Raw genomic sequence first — 22,820 nt, 5'->3', positions numbered from 1 at the left:
CTAATTAGGAGGGAGATCCTCAGGCGACAGGTACAGTCCTAGAAAGTGAAGAATACAAGCAAGGGAACATGACCATGTCCTACAAGATGTTAAATACCAAACCTAAAAAGAATGCTGGTCCCCCTTCCATCTCGGTCTCACCAGTAAAAGGACACCTGTGCATCCAGAAAATGGCTCTGTTCCATTAGGACACAGTGACTGTCATACCACTATAAGTTTTGAAGACAGAGGAAAGTCCTCATTTCTAGCATCTCGCCATACTTATTTCGTCTGTGGCCAAACGGCCTATATGCAGCTGCCCTTGAACTGGGGGGGAACTTGCTATATAGCATTTCTGTTACCCCCTGTCTTTGCGGCCCCATCCACTTACCACCGAGACCTCCTAGTGCCCCATGTCAGACATAAAAATACGATCGATACCTCCTTGGTTGACCAAACGGAAACCTCATGGGAACAGTATACAGATTTTAACAAAGGGTTCTTCTTCTTTGTTGGCCCTGTACAGAACAGCAAACTTATACGCAGGTTGACAAGGACCTTAGAGGCTGTTGTAAACCAGACGGCCTCTGCCCTGGGGAGCTTAACCCAGGAGCAGTCTGCCATACGATTGGTTACTCTCCAAAATCGTCTTGTCCTCGACATCATCCTGGCTGACAGAGGCGGAGCCTGTAAAATTATAGGCTCTAGCTGCTGTATATTTATTCCTGATAATTCCCCATCTGTATACACGGCCATAACAAAATTACACAAGATAGCATAAGTTTACATCAAGAACCTGGCACTTGGACGTGGTCCGACTGGTTCTGGAAGATAATATCGTCCTGGGGATGGCAACTGCTGTCAGCAGCAGGTATAATATTCCTGATAATAACTGGATGCTGCCTTTGCATCCAATGTGGTCCTGCCCTGTGCGGTCTAGGCGCTGCAAACTGCATTCCTAAACCACTTGTCCAGCAGAGAGAAAGGGAAAGAATTATGCTACAAGAATGTATAGATGATCTCATGCAAATTGAGATATAATGTAGGTACACTCTGGGGCAAGGAGGGAATGTGGAATTAAAATTGACAATTGTGCCCCATCATTTCCCTGTTTCTGCCTGGTAGCCATTTTTCTCAGACAAACACCCATTTTGTGTGTGACATGCTCTCAGCAACTTGTCTGAAAACTGTCCTTCACATCCCCATTGAATCTTGCACAACCCCCTGCTCCTTGTGGTCGAGCCAATTCCAAGAAGCCTGCCTGTGTGCCTTCCCCCAGTTGTGTCAGACTCCTGTCCATTGTTGGTAACTCAGCCGGTCACACCAACTGCCCTGTGACCACCCCCAACTGAAAGAGGAAGCACGAGGTTAGGCCCTGAAACCACACCAACTAATAGAGGAAGCACAAGGTTGTACACTGTGAACACACACATTTCTGTGGTTCTGCCAATTCTGGGAACCAGCAGCAGATAGTTCCTATTGTTAACTGTAAGACACCCTGCACCTGGCATCTTAGTTCATTGACCACCCCTTCCTGTGCTTCAGCCAATTCCCAGAACCAGCAGATAGTTCCTGTTTTAAGAAATAGTTACTGCAAGCCAGAGAGCAGATGGTCTCTGTTTTACACAAGATAGTTCCTCTTTTTGACTCTTGTGGTTCAGCCAATTCCCAGAACCAGCAAGAAAGCTACAGTTTTACACAAGATGGTTCCTGTTTCTGACATGAAGCACGAGCACAAACCCCAAATGAGGAAGCCTCCCCCTTCCAACTGTCAGACTATTTCACATCGCAAGTCCCCTCACGAAGCCTAAGACACGCCCCCATTTCTTCACAATCTGCTCCTCTTGCTGATTTTTGTTCCTCTATCTGCCATGACCTGTTTGTTCCTCTATTTTGCCTCGTGACCAAGACTGTATAAATGTCCTGCTGTTGAAAATAAGGACACCCCCACTTCAAGAGAGGGACTTGAGAGATTGCTCCTGTGCCCGCTTGGTGCTGGAAGCGCTCCCCTTAACTCGAGTTATTGGTCTCCTCCTCCTTCATTTGAGCACCACGGACTCCTCGCTTTGCATTGACAAGAAATTATGATTTATTAAGCATAGAAATTCAGAAATGAGGTAATAAGTAAATTTAATTTACCACAATATATAATTCCCCAATTCATCTTTTATCTGCCAGGTCATGTTGCACTTGTATTTTACAGCTGTTTGCGCACTTTTGTTTCTTTTTAATAAAAAAAAAAAATCACTTTTTCATTCATTTAGTTCACCGCGTTTTGAAGATGCACTCGACCTCAAGATCATACCTCAGGTACAATCTGGCACGTGAGAACTTTAAATTCGTGTTCAAACAATTGAGAAATGGGAAGTTAGTGCCTGATTCAGCCAGCATGGCCTAATGCTATGCATGAATCCTTCATAATATATGTGTCACACTTCAGCTACAGAGCATGCATTCCTTTCCTGGAAGTGCGTCTGCTGTCTGCTTCAGAGTGAACTACGGTAGCCTCAAGAGGGCTGGAAGCCCGACCGAGGAGTTCTGCCTGGACATGTGGCAGTGACAATAAGTGCTGACACACCGTTTACTTCAAGAACTGCCCGAGAGACGGCCACTCATCTGCATCAGCTAACACGAGCAAAATGAGCTGCATTATGTGGTATTAGACAGCCATCCGCTATCATCCACCCCCAGCCCCCAATACATGCATCCATCCATTATTCATTCATGCATCCATTCACCCATACATAACCCAGCCCCCATACATGCATCCATCCATTATTCATTCATGCATCCATCCACCCATACATCACCAAGCCCCATACATGCATCCATCCATTATTCATTCATGCATCCATCCACCCATACATCCATCCATCCATGCATCCGCCATCCATTCATCCATCCATCCACCCACCCACTCACCACACACACAGTCAGCCACCCAGCACTCATACATGCATCATTCATGCATTTTGTAATGGCATGTGACATGTGACAGACTGTCAATAAAAGCCTCCACAAGACTATTAAGATGGTGTTACGCTAATTTTCTGAAGCCTCTTTTATTACAATCAGCCGTTTTGAGCGTGTTCTGCCCCATGTTTATTGGGTGGGTTAATAAAGTGACATGTGACAGACTGTTACGCTCATTTTCTGAAGCCTCTTTTATTACAATCAGCCGTGTTGAGCGTGTTCTGCGACAAAGCTTTTCCGAAGCCCTGTACATCAGCCCTGTCATTAAAAGCCTCCTTGATTACAATCAGCCGTGCTACGATCATTTCCATTCGCCAATTATTAGCACAAGACTCGAAGTTAGCCAATATGTAATTAACATCGCATGCGTTGAAATTGCATACAATGTTAATGACATTGCGCCGTCGTTGCATGCGATGTTAACGAAGATGCGATGTAAACATCGCGGTGCAATAGCACCGCGATGTTTCGCGGTGCTATTGCATCGCGAAACATCGCGGTGCAATAGCACCGCGATGTTTCGCCCCCGATGTAATGGGTGTTTCCCAGCCGTAGGACTTCAATGAACCCGTCAAGGGCGGCCATCCCCTTCACAAACAAAGACTGTGACAGTGGTCTTTAAATTTCATTTGGTGAGATCGGATGACTCACTCTTTGAATGGTACTAATGATTTTTGAAGCTATAGACTGGGCTCATTACTGTGCAAGTCGCTACTGATAGCTAAAAGGGCGAACTGGCCCATTTCACATGTTCAGTTGAGCTACTGGGTGTTCCTGGATGAGGTTCAAACTGGATCACCTATTACAAGTAAACAATTCAGTAACAGGTAGCTTTACCAAAGGGACAATTCCACATACATCTATATTTAAGCCTAATCTTTGAATGTTAAAGAGCCGAATGTCCCCAATATGAGGCATGAAGTATGGCATTACAGTACACTGCAAGACCCAGATATATTGGTTTTACAAGAAATGCATTTTCTCTTTGCAGGCAAATTCAGAATGCCACACAAAATGTACCCAACACAATTGCAGGCCTCTGCCTTTTCCAAAAGCGTAGTAGTGCTTTCCAAAAGCACAAGAGTGGCAATACTATTTAAATATACAATTAAGAGTGAGCAAACTAAGGGGTATAATTACAAGGAAATGACAAAGCGCAGTGCTGCAAGCAATTCAGCTGTGTCGCATACCTTAAAAAATACAGGGATGTGCCATATTTACAAACATATGGTGCACCCCTGTGTTTTCCCTTGTGCTGAAAAAGCTGCCTAGCGGGAATGCAGGCACGCTTGCATGATGGTGCAAGGGGGCCTGCATTGCAGGGGTGATTGTTTATGTGCAGGAAGGGACACTATCCTGCACATAAACAATCTTTAATTGCGATTTGCTCCTTGTATGTGTACTTCAGAATGTAGCACACATAGAAAGAGCAAAAAACAAAGAGAATCAAAAGTATTTCTCCTCATTGTGCCATTCTAACGCCACCCTTTCAAGGTGTTAGTTGGGGCGCTGCCTCAGATTTACCATTTCTTATAAATCTGGGGGACTGTCAAAAAGCAATGGTTATTGTGTGAGATCGCCCACAGCAACACCAATTGCAAGCCCCGTTGACGTAGAAAACGGCATCAAAGGGTATGATATTTACAAGGCATTGTTAAGCCATGCAGAGTGGCTTAGTGCTGCCTTGTAAATATGATAAAGGGCATTACACCACCGGTGCCCCTGCATGAGCAGGACATGCCTACAGCCTATGGAGTCCATTCTACCGGGTTGTAAGTGAAGCAGCTATATACTATATAGAGGAGCACCGCATAGGCTGTGGGAGTGTCCTGCTCATGCAGGGGCACCCTCACACTTAAAACCAAGCACCCAGCCTTCAGGATTGATAAGGCCTGCTATAGGGGGTGACTTATAGGTTTTAAGTGCATTGACCCTAGATATAGGAAACCTATATCTTTAGTAAATGGTGCTAGCACCAGTATACACAGGCTGCAATGGCAGACCTGTAGTTCCATTTTGAATGGTCCCCCATGGGTCACATAATTCATGCTTCAGCCCATGGGGGACTTCTGGTGTACCTATGCCCTGCGTACCTGAGTACCATATACTAGGGACTGATCAAGGGTACCCAGTATCCAATCTGAGATGTACCTAAGTACTGAACATAATAATTTAAGGGAGAAAGCAGAAGACTGGGGTCCTGATTAGCAGGAGCCCAGACAGACTAGTCAAAAACGGCTTAGCACCATTCGAAAGTGGGGCTAACCATAGAAGTAAATCCTATTTTCCTACATATGCTCACCTCAATTCCAGCATAATACCTAACATTTTTTGTAACTTGTTGGAAAGTCAACCCTTACTTGACCCCCACAAAATATTTTTTGTGGATATTGTTATGGGTGAGTTTATATTGTGTAGATTCTTGTGTACAATACTACCTTCCTAGAGTATACCACTACACTAGTGTCTTATAATCTATCAAATATGCCAATGAGATCTCAGTCAATGTTACCATATTTTAGGGAGTGAGCACAAGCACTTTAGCTCTGGTTAGCCGTGGTAAAGTGCACATGGTCCTGAGGCCAGCAAAAACTTTTAAAGAAAAATAGGAAAGTGAATGCAAAAGGTTTGGGGGAAGACCACCCTAAGGGTGACAGATCTAACAGAGAGAGAAAGAGCAAAATCACCTAACTACAGCCTCCTAAATAATCATCATTTTCACAGCTGGTGCTCAAGCGGGGAAATTAACCTACACTGACGTATTTATGTATGTTAATTGTCCTCTCTGCCTCCTGAAGCGATGCACAAGATATTGAAAAGGTTTCCAAACCTACAACTTATCGTGGCATGCTTCAACACTGGCGACCTATCTGCGCCAGAGTAAGCAAAATACCACCTTGGCATACTCAACCACTTGGAGAGTTCTCAGAGGATTTTCTTCTGGACTAAAGCAGGGATCCAGAAGGAAAGTAAAAATATCTCAGGGTACACCCCAGCAGTTCTCTTTATTTACAAATACCCTGGATATGGTTAAAAGAATTCAGTTAATATGAATATCTGATGAAGTGTGATGATTCACCCTTCCAATTGATTTTGCCAACATGCTTCGATCGGTATATGAGCCCATTTGGGTCAATGACCTTCTTTGGGGCTTCAAAACTCCCTGCTTTTCTACTGCATACCTTCAATGCATATTACTGAAGCATAAGGCTTTAATACATATATATATATATATATATATATATATATATATATATATATATATATATATATATATATATATATATATATATATATATATATATATATATATATATATATATATATATATATATATATATATATATGAAAGAGGCATCCTGCATAGAGCTTTTAAAGTCTTCAACCAATGGTATATGACACAGGAAATGTTACACCAGATCTTCCCAGAGGCTTTGTTTTTCTTTTTGCTTTTATATAGCGCAAACTTGACCCGAAGGTATCAGAGCGCTTTGCTTGAGCACCAGTTAAGTTACAGACATAGATATTAATTTTTTTTAAGCACAGGGAGATTAAGTGATTTACCCAGAATCACAGGATGTTGAGCGCCCCTGCCATGGCTTGAGCCCGGTTTCCCAGCTTCGAGGTTGTCCGCTCTAGCTGTTAGGCCACTCCTCACCCTTTATAAATGCTCACAAAGTGAAGCACAAGTAGGTAAAATATTACATACATAGTGGGGTTGTCTGAAGCTAATTCTGCAAAGAGATCGTCAGCCATATCAAAAATCTCTTGGGATACCTGGTGCTGCATGAGTTGGCTCATATTGTGGGCCTATAAGGCAAGAGCTTTATCAAAATGCACACTCTGAATAGAGCCCTTTTCGTACAACTGCCACATGCAACCACGAATCTCATTGTATCGCACAGGAAAAAGAAAGAAGTCCTAAGCATGACACTGTGAATTTTTCAAGCTTTGGCAACTTCAGTCTATGGAAAAAAACTGGCCTATGCCTTGAGACAAGACAAAAAAAAGGTTTTTGGGGGCAATAGAATCGTCTAATTTACTTTCTAAACGAACTGAAGATGAAGAGTGTTCAACAGTCATATTAAGAGCACAACTGCTGTTTTATCAACTCACTAATATCCTTTAATTCACAACCATACGAAAGCCTCAAGGATTTTAGTGTTGAATATCGAAGGCAGAATATCAACGTGACAGAATATCAATAAAACAATATCGAGGAAAAAAATATCAAAGAGGTAAGTACACAAGCGAAGGTAAGGATTTACTATTTTAATTTCACATCCACGTACCTTGAAGATATATATCACCAAGGTACATATATATGAAGTTACATATAGAAAATCTATGTAAACCTACTTTTCGTTATTTTGTTCCTTGATATTCTTGTCACACTGGAGCATATTATCAAGAACGGCCCTAAAAATTATCGCCGGTTTAGCGGCAGAAAAATGCCTCTAAAGCAGCGATAATGGGCTTGATAATATGCCCTTGAGAATTCCAATAGAAGTCCATGTTCTGGTGTGAATGATAATATGCCCCAATGTTCTTTCCTGTCGGTTTTCTGCCCTTGATGTTCACAACCTATACCAGCCTCAATGGGATGAAGAACCCAAAGTAGCTGGAACTAAATTAGAGAATTCTAGTCACTGCTACAATAATAAAAGTGTGCCACTGAGAGCGGAAGGAATGGATTGGACAAAGGAAAGGAAGGGAATTTAGAAGATGGAGGGAATCTAGCAAGTTTTACACAAGGGATTGTTTGTATTCCTAAGCAAAACCTTCAATAAAAGACCACCAATAAGAAAAGGTCAGACAATAAAAAGGCAAAACCGAAATAATGAAACAAACACAGGAGTAGATGGGGAGGTAAGAGTCAACCCAGAGTAGGATTCTTCAGTGGTGTAGCTAGAGCTTTTGCCGCCACGGGCGGTCCCTGAGTTTGCCACCCAGTGACGGGCGGTGCAGGTACGATCCAGGGGAAGGGGAGGAGAAGGAGAAAAGGACGAAGGAAAATATAATTAAGAAAAAGAAAAACACCTACCTTGCGGTCGACGAAATTGCTCACCTCAGCTGCCCCCCCCCCAGCTATGCCAAAGGATTGGTTCAAAAACAGCAGGCAGGGGCAGCACAAGTTAAGATTGCCAAATGTATGTCCAAAATGGCCATGTACAAAACGCGCCCTCGCTACCAATTTAGGGTGTGAGGTGCGGGATGCACTATGTTTAATTACACATCATTTTGGAGGGATTTCATGCAATTTCTAAAAAGAAATAACACAGACTACACACGCCCTTAAATATGGGTAATCCAAAATTCAGACTGGTACGAAGTACCCTGATTTTTGACAGCAAAGAACAGCACCACCGTTATCTACAGATCTGTGATTTATTTAAACGTTTTTCAATGGCTTTTCTTTTTTTAAGGTCAACCTTGTTCTGTTTAGGTATTAAAAATTGTTTGATGCCTTTCAGTAGGATGTGATTAAATATTTCCAGTGTATTATTAAGAAATGTCGACCTATATATATATATTTGAGTTTGAAGATGTTTTAATATTGAACGAAGCTCAGCACATAAAACACTTGTCCTTTCTTAATCACGCTAAGCAAACTTTACCTGCAGTCATTTCTCACCAGTCAAGCATGGCCCTTAGACTCTCGGACCGATCACTGGTCGTTCATGCAAACTCCTGTATTTTCTAAAGGCCTGGCTGTCTCTGCTGTCATCTTTTCCCTCCAGCCTCCTTTTTTACCCTCATTCTCTCAATTTGAGTTAAATTGACTTCCCTGTTTTACTTTGTACTGTGTCTCTCTTTTCTAGCCCATCTTGCTAGCCTTACCCCCTACTCTTGTTCTTGTTTTTCACCCTCCAATTGCTGTTCTCAAATATCCTCTGAGTCCTGTCTCCATTTGTCCTCCTCTCCTTTTCTTCCCCTTCCCTACCCACCATTCTTTTATTTTCCGGCTCTCCCTTCTCTTGTCATCCTCCCTTCTACCTCTCCCCTTCACATCCTCTCTTCAGCTTCTTATTCTCTTCTCGCCTTACTTCACTGCTCTCCTTTCTCTAATTCGGTCTCCACTGCCATCAGGGCCCAGGGTGCAACTGAAGTGGAATTTCAGGAGGGAGGCACTGATGGCCAGCCGATGAAGGTGGAGCTAACACTTCAAACAATAGGGCCTAGCTTCCTTAAATCCAATTCAAGAAAACGGAGTGATACATTTGCATTTCAAACATACTGGTCAAACCCGATACGATTATATTAAACATGTTTTTGTGGATTTGATCATTTTTATAGGCTACCGGTCAGGGCCGGACTGGCTACCGGGCAGTTTGGAATGCTGTTGAGCTGGAGGCTGATTTCGTTCATGGAGACCTGCGTGTGCTAAACGAAATTCGTTCTGCTTTAATTATGTCGAAGCACACGGTCGCAGGTCTCCATGAACTAAATCAGCCCCCATACCAGTATATATCTTTTTTTTATAAAGGGGAATGAGTAATTTGAGAATGAAAAAACAAAATCTACAGATATCAAAACAAAACGCTTTAGAACTAGTTTTTGAAAGCTATTTTTTTAGTTTTTGAAAGCTATTTCTAGATGATGACTCAGTTTGTCAAACCGTTCTGTGAAATGAAAGTGAGCTCATTAAATTATTTTAAGTCCATCTTCAGAAAGATGCTCCTGCTTAACTGTTTTGCTCATCCGAATATTTCAGTATATGTTTGTTTAAGACTGTATACATATACAAGTCTCAAAATATCGAGCCTAGTGTGTTAAAGATTTTGGGATGTGTGACTGCAGTAGCAGCTGCTACTGAAAGGTCGTTGGGTGGGCATGGGAGGCAGAGGGAGGGGGAGGGGATTAAAAATAGATTTTAAAAAACACTTACCTGGATGCGGCCGGCCACCGCCTTTCCTCCATCCTCTTCCTGGCTTCTCTGGAAGCAGGGAGAACCCAGGCTCCACTGAGCCAATCACAACCACTGCAATGTAGCGTTGTGATTGGTCTGAGCGCCATGGTTCGGTGCTCAGACAGAGAATGGCACGCTTGCTATGTTCTCCACCCAGGCTGTAATGCAGCCTGGGTGTAGAACATTCATACGCACTTAGAAGGGTGCTACCACTTCCACCCCAGCCTCTAAATAACCCAGCCCCACCACCAAACAATGGAGCCAGTACATTTAAATAACATTATAATAAGGCTGTTATTATATAATTTTAATTTTCCAGTTTTAATAGCTCACTCAGTGGGTCGGCGCTCCTCCTCCGTCGAGGAGGAGCCCCCACTGTGCAAATGGCAAGTCACAGGTTTGATTCCTAATGCATCTACCATTCCTCCTGGGATTGAATAAGTGAGGGCCAATCAGTTGCCAATATTACTACAGTGTACTTATTCTACCAGGAATCTGTCTATACTAAAGCAAAATAAAACAGGTGTTGTTGGCCCTAAACAGAGCAGTTTTCATATGTGATTACTGAGCTACATCCATACAGGAAGCCACCAGGACTAAAGTACTGGCAACGATGTAGCCTTGAACTAACTTTGCAACAAATGGTGTTCTAGCATGCAAAGGACACATTTATTCCTACAAGTTTCAGAAAACATAGATGTTTTGGCTGATCAAAATGTCTTGCAAAGATGTCACTTACACAGAAACAGATAGTGCCTCTTAATAGCATAGGTTTCAAGAACAACAACCCTGCTTTTAATTCTGCTCTGAAAGCCCCAGCACATAAATTGTCAAATCCAATAAGATACTAATGTTCTTTCTTAATCCTGCATGTATGATGTGCATTTTAAAATGCAACATTTGGCACACATTTCTCAAAAATCCTTTGAGAATAATGATCTAGCCGCGGCCCGTAGCGGGAGTTACGGTGGGGCAGAGAGGCGGGCGGGGTAGGGGCTGGGTGGGGGGGGTGCTAAAACTGGAATTTGGATTATTGGAGGTAAGTAAACAATGTACTTAATAAAACGAATTTCTTAGCGCACCCTGCATTGCAAAATGCGATGCAGCGCGTGCTAGGAAAATTGTTTGATTAATTACATTTTTTACTTACCTCCAATAATCCATATTCCGTTTTTTAGCACTACCCCCCCACCCTGCCCCTCCCCCGCCCGCCTCTCTGCCCACCATAACTCCCTCCACGGGCCGCAGCTGTAATGATCATATGCTCTATAATGATTGTTACTAAATGTATATAGACATTATAGAGATTTGCGGGCCTTGGTGGAGAAAGGGGCATTCTTGAATGGAGCACAAGAGACACACGTGGGAGACAACATGGTTACTAGTTTGTACGGGTAACACTAAAACAAATAGTGCACTACATATTGTTATCATTTTGCCATGCTTGTACATTGCTAACCTATTATACCCAATATCAGAGTTGTGCTGCTTTTTACAGATCAGGGCTTAGTTTCACAGCAGAAAATAAATGACATATGCATTTTGCTACTGCCTTCAGGTGCCTTAATTCGCGTGCCCAGCTGCTGCACTGCTTAGAGAGAAAGTGAACCATATCATCCATAGTAATCCAAGCTAATCCAAAGTGTACCATCCAATGTTCTGTGCTTAACTCCATATCTTCATCTCGTTATAGAATCGCTCTGGAGACAGCGATTAGACCAAAGTACTTTATTCATGCATATTCAAATGCCTTCTGTCGCCCATCCAGGCTTTTACACTGGCACGTGCAGTCTACCAAATTTCGATGCAGACACATGTAATAACCCATTGCATTTCGAACCACTTTGTTCTTCATCAGGGGTTGCTGTAGAGAGATCAAAAATAGCTACTTAACTAACCATTCAAGAATAAACTCACTGAGTGCTCTAGAATCTTATCAAACCTTCACTCGGGCCAAACCTCACTCCCCATGATCTACCACATATCACGTCTCTCTCAACTTAAAAATATGAAAAGAAAGTGTCACTAACCAGCCCCATTTTACCCAGTACACAGAAACAAAAATCTACCCAAATTATCCTGCAAGCGCCGAATAGAGCATGCTTAACCTCCCCGTGCTATACTGCTTGTCGAAAAGCGCTATTCTGCTTACCCCACTGATGATACTTAAAATCGGCTCTCACATGTGTACCAAATCCCGTTGCTAAATTGAAACCAAACCCTCGCGCCGATGAAAGTTGTGCATACGCATTAAACAAAACAAGTTCCTCCTACAAATCCCATAATGCACTTTTCCCTCTATCGAAAGCAGTGATATCACTCCAACTAATTTCCCATATGTGTTGATAACGATTGGATGAAACACGTCCTTTCAAAGCATAAACATTTGAAATAAATTTTAGAAATCTGCATAACATAAACCAAACTTTACATTCCTGTAACCTAAATGAATAATGAAAAACACGAGTGCTGCTGAAAATATGAAAACGAAAAAACCATCAACAATTTTTCCAGTCCAAATCCATCAAATGTGAAGCTTCCATCAGTACTCAGTTAAGTATCCTCTCCAATCAGATAGTATCCAGTGTCATCCAAGAAAAACTCGAAATCTTGTGTTGTTCTGCTGTCTCTGAGGTGATAATTTTAAAGTAATCATGTACATTTCTCTGCCATCCATGAAACCATTAGGGTGCACCTCGCGTAGGGACGATTAGCAAATTGCGAAGCAAGTGAAATAATAGCGTCTGCACTCCTTCCCTTGAAACCAATTGAATTTTTTGCTGAAACTGCAAATGAAAGCGTGCAAACCAGCGCTGTGAGCCATCCCAACACAGCTTATCATAGATACTGCCTTCGGGTGCCCTAATTCTGCACTGCTAATAGAAGAAAAGTACCAAAGTGAACCATATCATCCATAGTAGTCTAAGTTAATCCAAAGTATACCATCTAATGTTCTGAGCTTAACTCCATATCTTCATTTCGTCATAAAATTGGGTTATCACATGTGTCTGCATCGAAATTTTGTAGACTGCACGTGCCAATGTAAAAACCTGGATGGGCGACAGAAGGCATTTGAATATGCATGAATAAAGTACTTTGGTCTAATCGCTGTCTCCAGAGTGATTTTATAACGAGATGAAGAAATGGAGTTAAGCACAGAACATTAGATGCTATACGTTGGATTAACTTGGATTACTATGGATGATATGGTTCACTGTGGTACTTTTCTTCTCTAAGCAGTGCAGAAGCTGGGTGCGCGAATTGGCAGTTTCCGCAAAAAATTCAATTGGTTTCAAGGGAAGGAGTATATTCACAAAACAAGACCTAGACCAAGTAGGCATGAAACATTAAATCAATTTCTGGGGTACCATCAAGTGCAAACCTTTTTGCCCGGTACTCCTCTCTTTTAATTGCTGAGGTCATAGTTAAAGAACATATGCCCACACCCTTGAAAAACATAAACCAGTTGTGAGACAACAAATAACACACACCTATGTGCCTAGATAGGTAAATGGAGAGAGTTTGGAAAAAAGTGTGTGTGAGCGAGATGGCACCTCACGGGCGAACCACCAACGGGAACCTGGCAGGTACTCACCAGGATTGCCCTGATCTCATCATTGGCGCCATCAGGCTCAAAAGAAAGATGGGTGTCCACAAAACAAACAGAACCAGTGTATGGCCGAGATACCCGCCACCCCCTCTCAACACAATCCCCAAGAATTGGGAAACCGGAAACAGTTCTTGAACTTTTGGAAGGCCGGAAGGGAGTCACCCTTCCCGGCCGTATTTATTAAAATATGAAACAAAAAGAAAACATTAAAATAACAGTTTCATATAATGTACAATTTCATTTCCACATTACGATGTTTGGCTAACCTTAACAGATCTCTAATACAAAGGTTCTCCTAGCCGAACTAACATCCTACAAAACATTTGACTTGAAATTGTACATCCTAACGTTTAAGGGCCAACGGCAAGGTCGTAACCGGTGTCAGATCCCTAAACCAGAAATACCCCCCTCACTTGTGAGAGGAGCGACCGCACAGAGGCGTACCTCAAGTGCATCTACCAATTTCCCTTTGTACTTGACGGGGGCCCCAATAAACTCGACGCCATTTAACGGTCGTTCGAGGACTCGTGTGAGGTGTCTAAAAAGGTAGCGTAAACCCCCTCCCGCACCCCACACAACTTACCCATCTGCCGTCGCAGATGTCCTGGCCCCGGGAAATTCCCCAGGTGGGGCCGTAGCCCCTCCTATCCAGGAAGGGGCCTTGACCACCTTTCCTTTCCTTCCGGCGGCCTCTCCTTAGACAGGACCGCCTCCCCGTTGAGGGGCCAATTGGCCACCTCCCCCGCGCGCTCCCATCCGTAATGGGTGACGCCCCCTCATAGGGATCTTCGAATTACTGCTCACCGATCATGATCTTACCGCCCGACCAAAATAAATACGACAGTTCTACCTAAGTTACTAAGATTTACAAACTAAAACACATTTATTATCAAGCGTAAATACTGATCAATCCTTGTTCGCAATTACTTTATTTGGAAAACATACTGAAAATAACCAATCTTTATTGCATCTTTAAGAAATTTCACGACAATCAACACAACCTGTAAGAAAACAGAGAAAACAAACAGATACTATATCAACTGTATTCACAACGAATTGCTGTCCTCAGGGGCTGGTGGGTGGGTCAAAATTGCTCTTCGTTCCGTCTCGAGCTCACGTGCAGCGGGGAGGTGCAGCTTCAGAGCACAGGAACAAGAGGATGCTTTCTTGGCTTCCGCTCCTTTTATCCGTCTTCAGGGTGGGCGTGAACCCGCCCCCGCCTGCCTCCGAGGGCGTGGCCGGCCGCGTTGGTGTCTAGGCCAGCCCACTCTAGGGCGGGAAAAAGGCGCGCCCCGGCTACGCCGCTTCGGGCATACCAGCCGAGACTCGCCTCCCGCCCAAGATGGCTTCCCGGGGGGATCGTGGTACTCCACCATACGTTCGGGGGGACCGATTGGTCGCCCCTTTCCATATGGCCGAGATACCCGCCACCCCCTCTCAACACAATCCCCAAGAATTGGGAAACCGGAAACAGTTCTTGAACTTTTGGAAGGCCGGAAGGGAGTCACCCTTCCCGGCCGTATTTATTAAAATATGAAACAAAAAGAAAACATTAAAATAACAGTTTCATATAATGTACAATTTCATTTCCACATTACGATGTTTGGCTAACCTTAACAGATCTCTAATACAAAGGTTCTCCTAGCCGAACTAACATCCTACAAAACATTTGACTTGAAATTGTACATCCTAACGTTTAAGGGCCAACGGCAAGGTCGTAACCGGTGTCAGATCCCTAAACCAGAAATACCCCCCTCACTTGTGAGAGGAGCGACCGCACAGAGGTGTACCTCAAGTGCATCTACCAATTTCCCTTTGTACTTGACGGGGGCCCCAATAAACTCGACGCCATTTAACGGTCGTTCGAGGACTTGTGTGAGGTGTCTAAAAAGGTAGCGTAAACCCCCTCCCGCACCCCACACAACTTACCCATCTGCCGTCGCAGATGTCCTGGCCCCGGGAAATTCCCCAGGAGGGGCCGTAGCCCCTCCTATCCAGGAAGGGGCCTTGACCACCTTTCCTTTCCTTCCGGCGGCCTCTCCTTAGACAGGACCGACTCCCCGTTGAGGGGCCAATTGGCCACCTCCCCCGCGCGCTCCCATCCGTAATGGGTGACGCCCCCTCATAGGGATCTTCGAATTACTGCTCACCGATCATGACCTTACCGCCACAGGCCGGATAGTTGACCGGCTATCCGGACCCCCCACAACACTCCTGCCTAAAGGTCATTTCATAAAGTCTTTAGCCAGGCTATCAGGTCTCCTATTAGTAATTCGTTCCCCATCCGGGACAAATGAACACCATCCCCCGAATACATACTGTCACCTTTAATACAACCATGCGAAATAGAATGCAGTGTACTTGAACGGAACAGTCTACTCACTTTATTATTAATTTTCCTTACTGAATGATTCAGAGCAGAAACAGAAATAGCCCCCCGCCACACTTTCCGTGGGATCATATGGGACCATGCAATTGTGCACCCTGGAACTCTTCTCGCCAACCAACTTACCGTGGAAAGCATCGCCTCAAGAAGAAGTCGTCTACCAGTGGTCACCAAATCATTGCCCCCAAGATGTACTATGACTACAGACGGCGGTGACCTTGTCCGCCCTAACAAACCCTCGAAAAATGATTGAAACTGGTCAATACAGAGCCCGCCCTTTCCGTAGAAGGACACACTGTACCCGTATTCCCCAGCCACGTGAATCATGTCACCTGCTTTGAATACGTCCGCGGCACGCCTCACGTATGAGTGGCCCACGACCCACACCTCCTTTTTCACAGCCGGTAATGTCTGACCGCTGGCCCCCCGGTGTCGGGTCGACTGGACAGTCCGCCCCGCCTCGTAGGCTTGCGCAACTGAAAACCAAACAAAAAACAAGAAGCGTGAGTACATCGTTACAGCTTCACAACATGTGCAACCGCACATACCTCTTATAACAGTTCGAGGACCAACGCCCCACACGTTTTACTTGTTCAACACTCAGACCCCTGGCTGTAGCTTCCGTAGCAGCCCCTCTCCGAAAGGAATGGGTCCCAAAGTCGCCGGGGTTCAAGCCCGCGGCAGAAATCGACATCGCAAGCACCCGCTGAAACTGAAACCTCGTCAGTGGGGTGGCGTCAGCGTGTCTTAACAAGGTCCCCCCCATGCTGCCACCCTCTGCGCTAAATATGCCTCTACGCACCTAACAGGGCACATGGCAGACCCGGGGATCCTCTGGATGATTACGCCGTCCCCGATTGCATCCTGATCGGATTTGGACTTGACAAACGAGACCGTCACCGTCTCCTCCCTGACCTGAATGTGTTCCCGGCACAGTCCCCCCATCGTATCCTGCTTGTTCCTTGCCACTAATTCGCTTACCCGCATAGCCCCATGGAATGCTAATGCAAATGCGGCTCGGAACAACACTGCTTCGTACTGGGATGAACATGTTACCGGTAGCACGGATAATAACAGGGCCAACCTATCCAGACCTATCGGGTGCCTATCGTCTACTCTGCGACCCTCAAGGCGTTGCCACCCACGTAGCGCTTTCTGCACAACGAAAGACGCTGTCGGGTCCTGGATCCCATGAGCCCTTGCCATGAAGGAAATGGCGGCCCGATGCCTCTGGGCCGTAGCTACTGACTTGCCTGCGTGACGTAAAGAGAGCAGGAATCTCACTACACACTCTTCCAGACCCCACAGCTCCCTCCCGGCAGTACCCAAAAAAGGCCCAATAGGCACGGAACGCCCCTTCATATGCCTTCCTCGTCCTGGGTGCTAAACTCTCTCCCACGAGGTCTTGTAGTTCGGGGCACCGAGAGACCAGAGAGCTTCGGGAAAGGGTGCCGCCACCGGGTCCGCTGTGGGCATAAAACCCCAGAAGGCCTGCATACGGAAACGAGAGAGCGCATCAGCCGCTTGGTTCATCACCCCCGGCACGTGTCGCGCCCTAAACAGTACATTTAGTTGCATGCACCACAGCACAATTTCCTTGAGCAGTCTCAGAATCAATTTGCAACGTGCTGCCTGACTATTGATACACTCAACCACGGTCATGTTATCAGACCAGAACACCACAGAGTGAGCCCAGACAGACTAGTCAAAAACGGCTTAGCACCATTCGAAAGTGGGGCTAACCATAGAAGTAAATCCTATTTTCCTACATATGCTCACCTCAATTCCAGCATAATACCTAACATTTTTTGTAACTTGTTGGAAAGTCAACCCTTACTTGACCCCCACAAAATATTTTTTGTGGATATTGTTATGGGTGAGTTTATATTGTGTAGATTCTTGTGTACAATACTACCTTCCTAGAGTATACCACTACACTAGTGTCTTATAATCTATCAAATATGCCAATGAGATCTCAGTCAATGTTACCATATTTTAGGGAGTGAGCACAAGCACTTTAGCTCTGGTTAGCCGTGGTAAAGTGCACATGGTCCTGAGGCCAGCAAAAACTTTTAAAGAAAAATAGGAAAGTGAATGCAAAAGGTTTGGGGGAAGACCACCCTAAGGGTGACAGATCTAACAGAGAGAGAAAGAGCAAAATCACCTAACTACAGCCTCCTAAATAATCATCATTTTCACAGCTGGTGCTCAAGCGGGGAAATTAACCTACACTGACGTATTTATGTATGTTAATTGTCCTCTCTGCCTCCTGAAGCGATGCACAAGATATTGAAAAGGTTTCCAAACCTACAACTTATCGTGGCATGCTTCAACACTGGCGACCTATCTGCGCCAGAGTAAGCAAAATACCACCTTGGCATACTCAACCACTTGGAGAGTTCTCAGAGGATTTTCTTCTGGACTAAAGCAGGGATCCAGAAGGAAAGTAAAAATATCTCAGGGTACACCCCAGCAGTTCTCTTTATTTACAAATACCCTGGATATGGTTAAAAGAATTCAGTTAATATGAATATCTGATGAAGTGTGATGATTCACCCTTCCAATTGATTTTGCCAACATGCTTCGATCGGTATATGAGCCCATTTGGGTCAATGACCTTCTTTGGGGCTTCAAAACTCCCTGCTTTTCTACTGCATACCTTCAATGCATATTACTGAAGCATAAGGCTTTAATACATATATATATATATATATATATATATATATATATATATATATATATATATATATATATATATATATATATATATATATATATATATATATATATATATATATATATATATATATATATATATATATATATATATATGAAAGAGGCATCCTGCATAGAGCTTTTAAAGTCTTCAACCAATGGTATATGACACAGGAAATGTTACACCAGATCTTCCCAGAGGCTTTGTTTTTCTTTTTGCTTTTATATAGCGCAAACTTGACCCGAAGGTATCAGAGCGCTTTGCTTGAGCACCAGTTAAGTTACAGACATAGATATTAATTTTTTTTAAGCACAGGGAGATTAAGTGATTTACCCAGAATCACAGGATGTTGAGCGCCCCTGCCATGGCTTGAGCCCGGTTTCCCAGCTTCGAGGTTGTCCGCTCTAGCTGTTAGGCCACTCCTCACCCTTTATAAATGCTCACAAAGTGAAGCACAAGTAGGTAAAATATTACATACATAGTGGGGTTGTCTGAAGCTAATTCTGCAAAGAGATCGTCAGCCATATCAAAAATCTCTTGGGATACCTGGTGCTGCATGAGTTGGCTCATATTGTGGGCCTATAAGGCAAGAGCTTTATCAAAATGCACACTCTGAATAGAGCCCTTTTCGTACAACTGCCACATGCAACCACGAATCTCATTGTATCGCACAGGAAAAAGAAAGAAGTCCTAAGCATGACACTGTGAATTTTTCAAGCTTTGGCAACTTCAGTCTATGGAAAAAAACTGGCCTATGCCTTGAGACAAGACAAAAAAAAGGTTTTTGGGGGCAATAGAATCGTCTAATTTACTTTCTAAACGAACTGAAGATGAAGAGTGTTCAACAGTCATATTAAGAGCACAACTGCTGTTTTATCAACTCACTAATATCCTTTAATTCACAACCATACGAAAGCCTCAAGGATTTTAGTGTTGAATATCGAAGGCAGAATATCAACGTGACAGAATATCAATAAAACAATATCGAGGAAAAAAATATCAAAGAGGTAAGTACACAAGCGAAGGTAAGGATTTACTATTTTAATTTCACATCCACGTACCTTGAAGATATATATCACCAAGGTACATATATATGAAGTTACATATAGAAAATCTATGTAAACCTACTTTTCGTTATTTTGTTCCTTGATATTCTTGTCACACTGGAGCATATTATCAAGAACGGCCCTAAAAATTATCGCCGGTTTAGCGGCAGAAAAATGCCTCTAAAGCAGCGATAATGGGCTTGATAATATGCCCTTGAGAATTCCAATAGAAGTCCATGTTCTGGTGTGAATGATAATATGCCCCAATGTTCTTTCCTGTCGGTTTTCTGCCCTTGATGTTCACAACCTATACCAGCCTCAATGGGATGAAGAACCCAAAGTAGCTGGAACTAAATTAGAGAATTCTAGTCACTGCTACAATAATAAAAGTGTGCCACTGAGAGCGGAAGGAATGGATTGGACAAAGGAAAGGAAGGGAATTTAGAAGATGGAGGGAATCTAGCAAGTTTTACACAAGGGATTGTTTGTATTCCTAAGCAAAACCTTCAATAAAAGACCACCAATAAGAAAAGGTCAGACAATAAAAAGGCAAAACCGAAATAATGAAACAAACACAGGAGTAGATGGGGAGGTAAGAGTCAACCCAGAGTAGGATTCTTCAGTGGTGTAGCTAGAGCTTTTGCCGCCACGGGCGGTCCCTGAGTTTGCCACCCAGTGACGGGCGGTGCAGGTACGATCCAGGGGAAGGGGAGGAGAAGGAGAAAAGGACGAAGGAAAATATAATTAAGAAAAAGAAAAACACCTACCTTGCGGTCGACGAAATTGCTCACCTCAGCTGCCCCCCCCCCCAGCTATGCCAAAGGATTGGTTCAAAAACAGCAGGCAGGGGCAGCACAAGTTAAGATTGCCAAATGTATGTCCAAAATGGCCATGTACAAAACGCGCCCTCGCTACCAATTTAGGGTGTGAGGTGCGGGATGCACTATGTTTAATTACACATCATTTTGGAGGGATTTCATGCAATTTCTAAAAAGAAATAACACAGACTACACACGCCCTTAAATATGGGTAATCCAAAATTCAGACTGGTACGAAGTACCCTGATTTTTGACAGCAAAGAACAGCACCACCGTTATCTACAGATCTGTGATTTATTTAAACGTTTTTCAATGGCTTTTCTTTTTTTAAGGTCAACCTTGTTCTGTTTAGGTATTAAAAATTGTTTGATGCCTTTCAGTAGGATGTGATTAAATATTTCCAGTGTATTATTAAGAAATGTCGACCTATATATATATATTTGAGTTTGAAGATGTTTTAATATTGAACGAAGCTCAGCACATAAAACACTTGTCCTTTCTTAATCACGCTAAGCAAACTTTACCTGCAGTCATTTCTCACCAGTCAAGCATGGCCCTTAGACTCTCGGACCGATCACTGGTCGTTCATGCAAACTCCTGTATTTTCTAAAGGCCTGGCTGTCTCTGCTGTCATCTTTTCCCTCCAGCCTCCTTTTTTACCCTCATTCTCTCAATTTGAGTTAAATTGACTTCCCTGTTTTACTTTGTACTGTGTCTCTCTTTTCTAGCCCATCTTGCTAGCCTTACCCCCTACTCTTGTTCTTGTTTTTCACCCTCCAATTGCTGTTCTCAAATATCCTCTGAGTCCTGTCTCCATTTGTCCTCCTCTCCTTTTCTTCCCCTTCCCTACCCACCATTCTTTTATTTTCCGGCTCTCCCTTCTCTTGTCATCCTCCCTTCTACCTCTCCCCTTCACATCCTCTCTTCAGCTTCTTATTCTCTTCTCGCCTTACTTCACTGCTCTCCTTTCTCTAATTCGGTCTCCACTGCCATCAGGGCCCAGGGTGCAACTGAAGTGGAATTTCAGGAGGGAGGCACTGATGGCCAGCCGATGAAGGTGGAGCTAACACTTCAAACAATAGGGCCTAGCTTCCTTAAATCCAATTCAAGAAAACGGAGTGATACATTTGCATTTCAAACATACTGGTCAAACCCGATACGATTATATTAAACATGTTTTTGTGGATTTGATCATTTTTATAGGCTACCGGTCAGGGCCGGACTGGCTACCGGGCAGTTTGGAATGCTGTTGAGCTGGAGGCTGATTTCGTTCATGGAGACCTGCGTGTGCTAAACGAAATTCGTTCTGCTTTAATTATGTCGAAGCACACGGTCGCAGGTCTCCATGAACTAAATCAGCCCCCATACCAGTATATATCTTTTTTTTATAAAGGGGAATGAGTAATTTGAGAATGAAAAAACAAAATCTACAGATATCAAAACAAAACGCTTTAGAACTAGTTTTTGAAAGCTATTTTTTTAGTTTTTGAAAGCTATTTCTAGATGATGACTCAGTTTGTCAAACCGTTCTGTGAAATGAAAGTGAGCTCATTAAATTATTTTAAGTCCATCTTCAGAAAGATGCTCCTGCTTAACTGTTTTGCTCATCCGAATATTTCAGTATATGTTTGTTTAAGACTGTATACATATACAAGTCTCAAAATATCGAGCCTAGTGTGTTAAAGATTTTGGGATGTGTGACTGCAGTAGCAGCTGCTACTGAAAGGTCGTTGGGTGGGCATGGGAGGCAGAGGGAGGGGGAGGGGATTAAAAATAGATTTTAAAAAACACTTACCTGGATGCGGCCGGCCACCGCCTTTCCTCCATCCTCTTCCTGGCTTCTCTGGAAGCAGGGAGAACCCAGGCTCCACTGAGCCAATCACAACCACTGCAATGTAGCGTTGTGATTGGTCTGAGCGCCATGGTTCGGTGCTCAGACAGAGAATGGCACGCTTGCTATGTTCTCCACCCAGGCTGTAATGCAGCCTGGGTGTAGAACATTCATACGCACTTAGAAGGGTGCTACCACTTCCACCCCAGCCTCTAAATAACCCAGCCCCACCACCAAACAATGGAGCCAGTACATTTAAATAACATTATAATAAGGCTGTTATTATATAATTTTAATTTTCCAGTTTTAATAGCTCACTCAGTGGGTCGGCGCTCCTCCTCCGTCGAGGAGGAGCCCCCACTGTGCAAATGGCAAGTCACAGGTTTGATTCCTAATGCATCTACCATTCCTCCTGGGATTGAATAAGTGAGGGCCAATCAGTTGCCAATATTACTACAGTGTACTTATTCTACCAGGAATCTGTCTATACTAAAGCAAAATAAAACAGGTGTTGTTGGCCCTAAACAGAGCAGTTTTCATATGTGATTACT

The sequence above is a fragment of the Lissotriton vulgaris genome, chromosome 9, assembly GCF_964263255.1.
Source record: "Lissotriton vulgaris chromosome 9, aLisVul1.2, whole genome shotgun sequence".
Lineage (NCBI taxonomy): Eukaryota > Metazoa > Chordata > Amphibia > Caudata > Salamandridae > Lissotriton > Lissotriton vulgaris.
The sequence above is the reverse complement of the archived record's forward strand: the minus strand, read 5'-3'. Positions refer to the sequence as shown.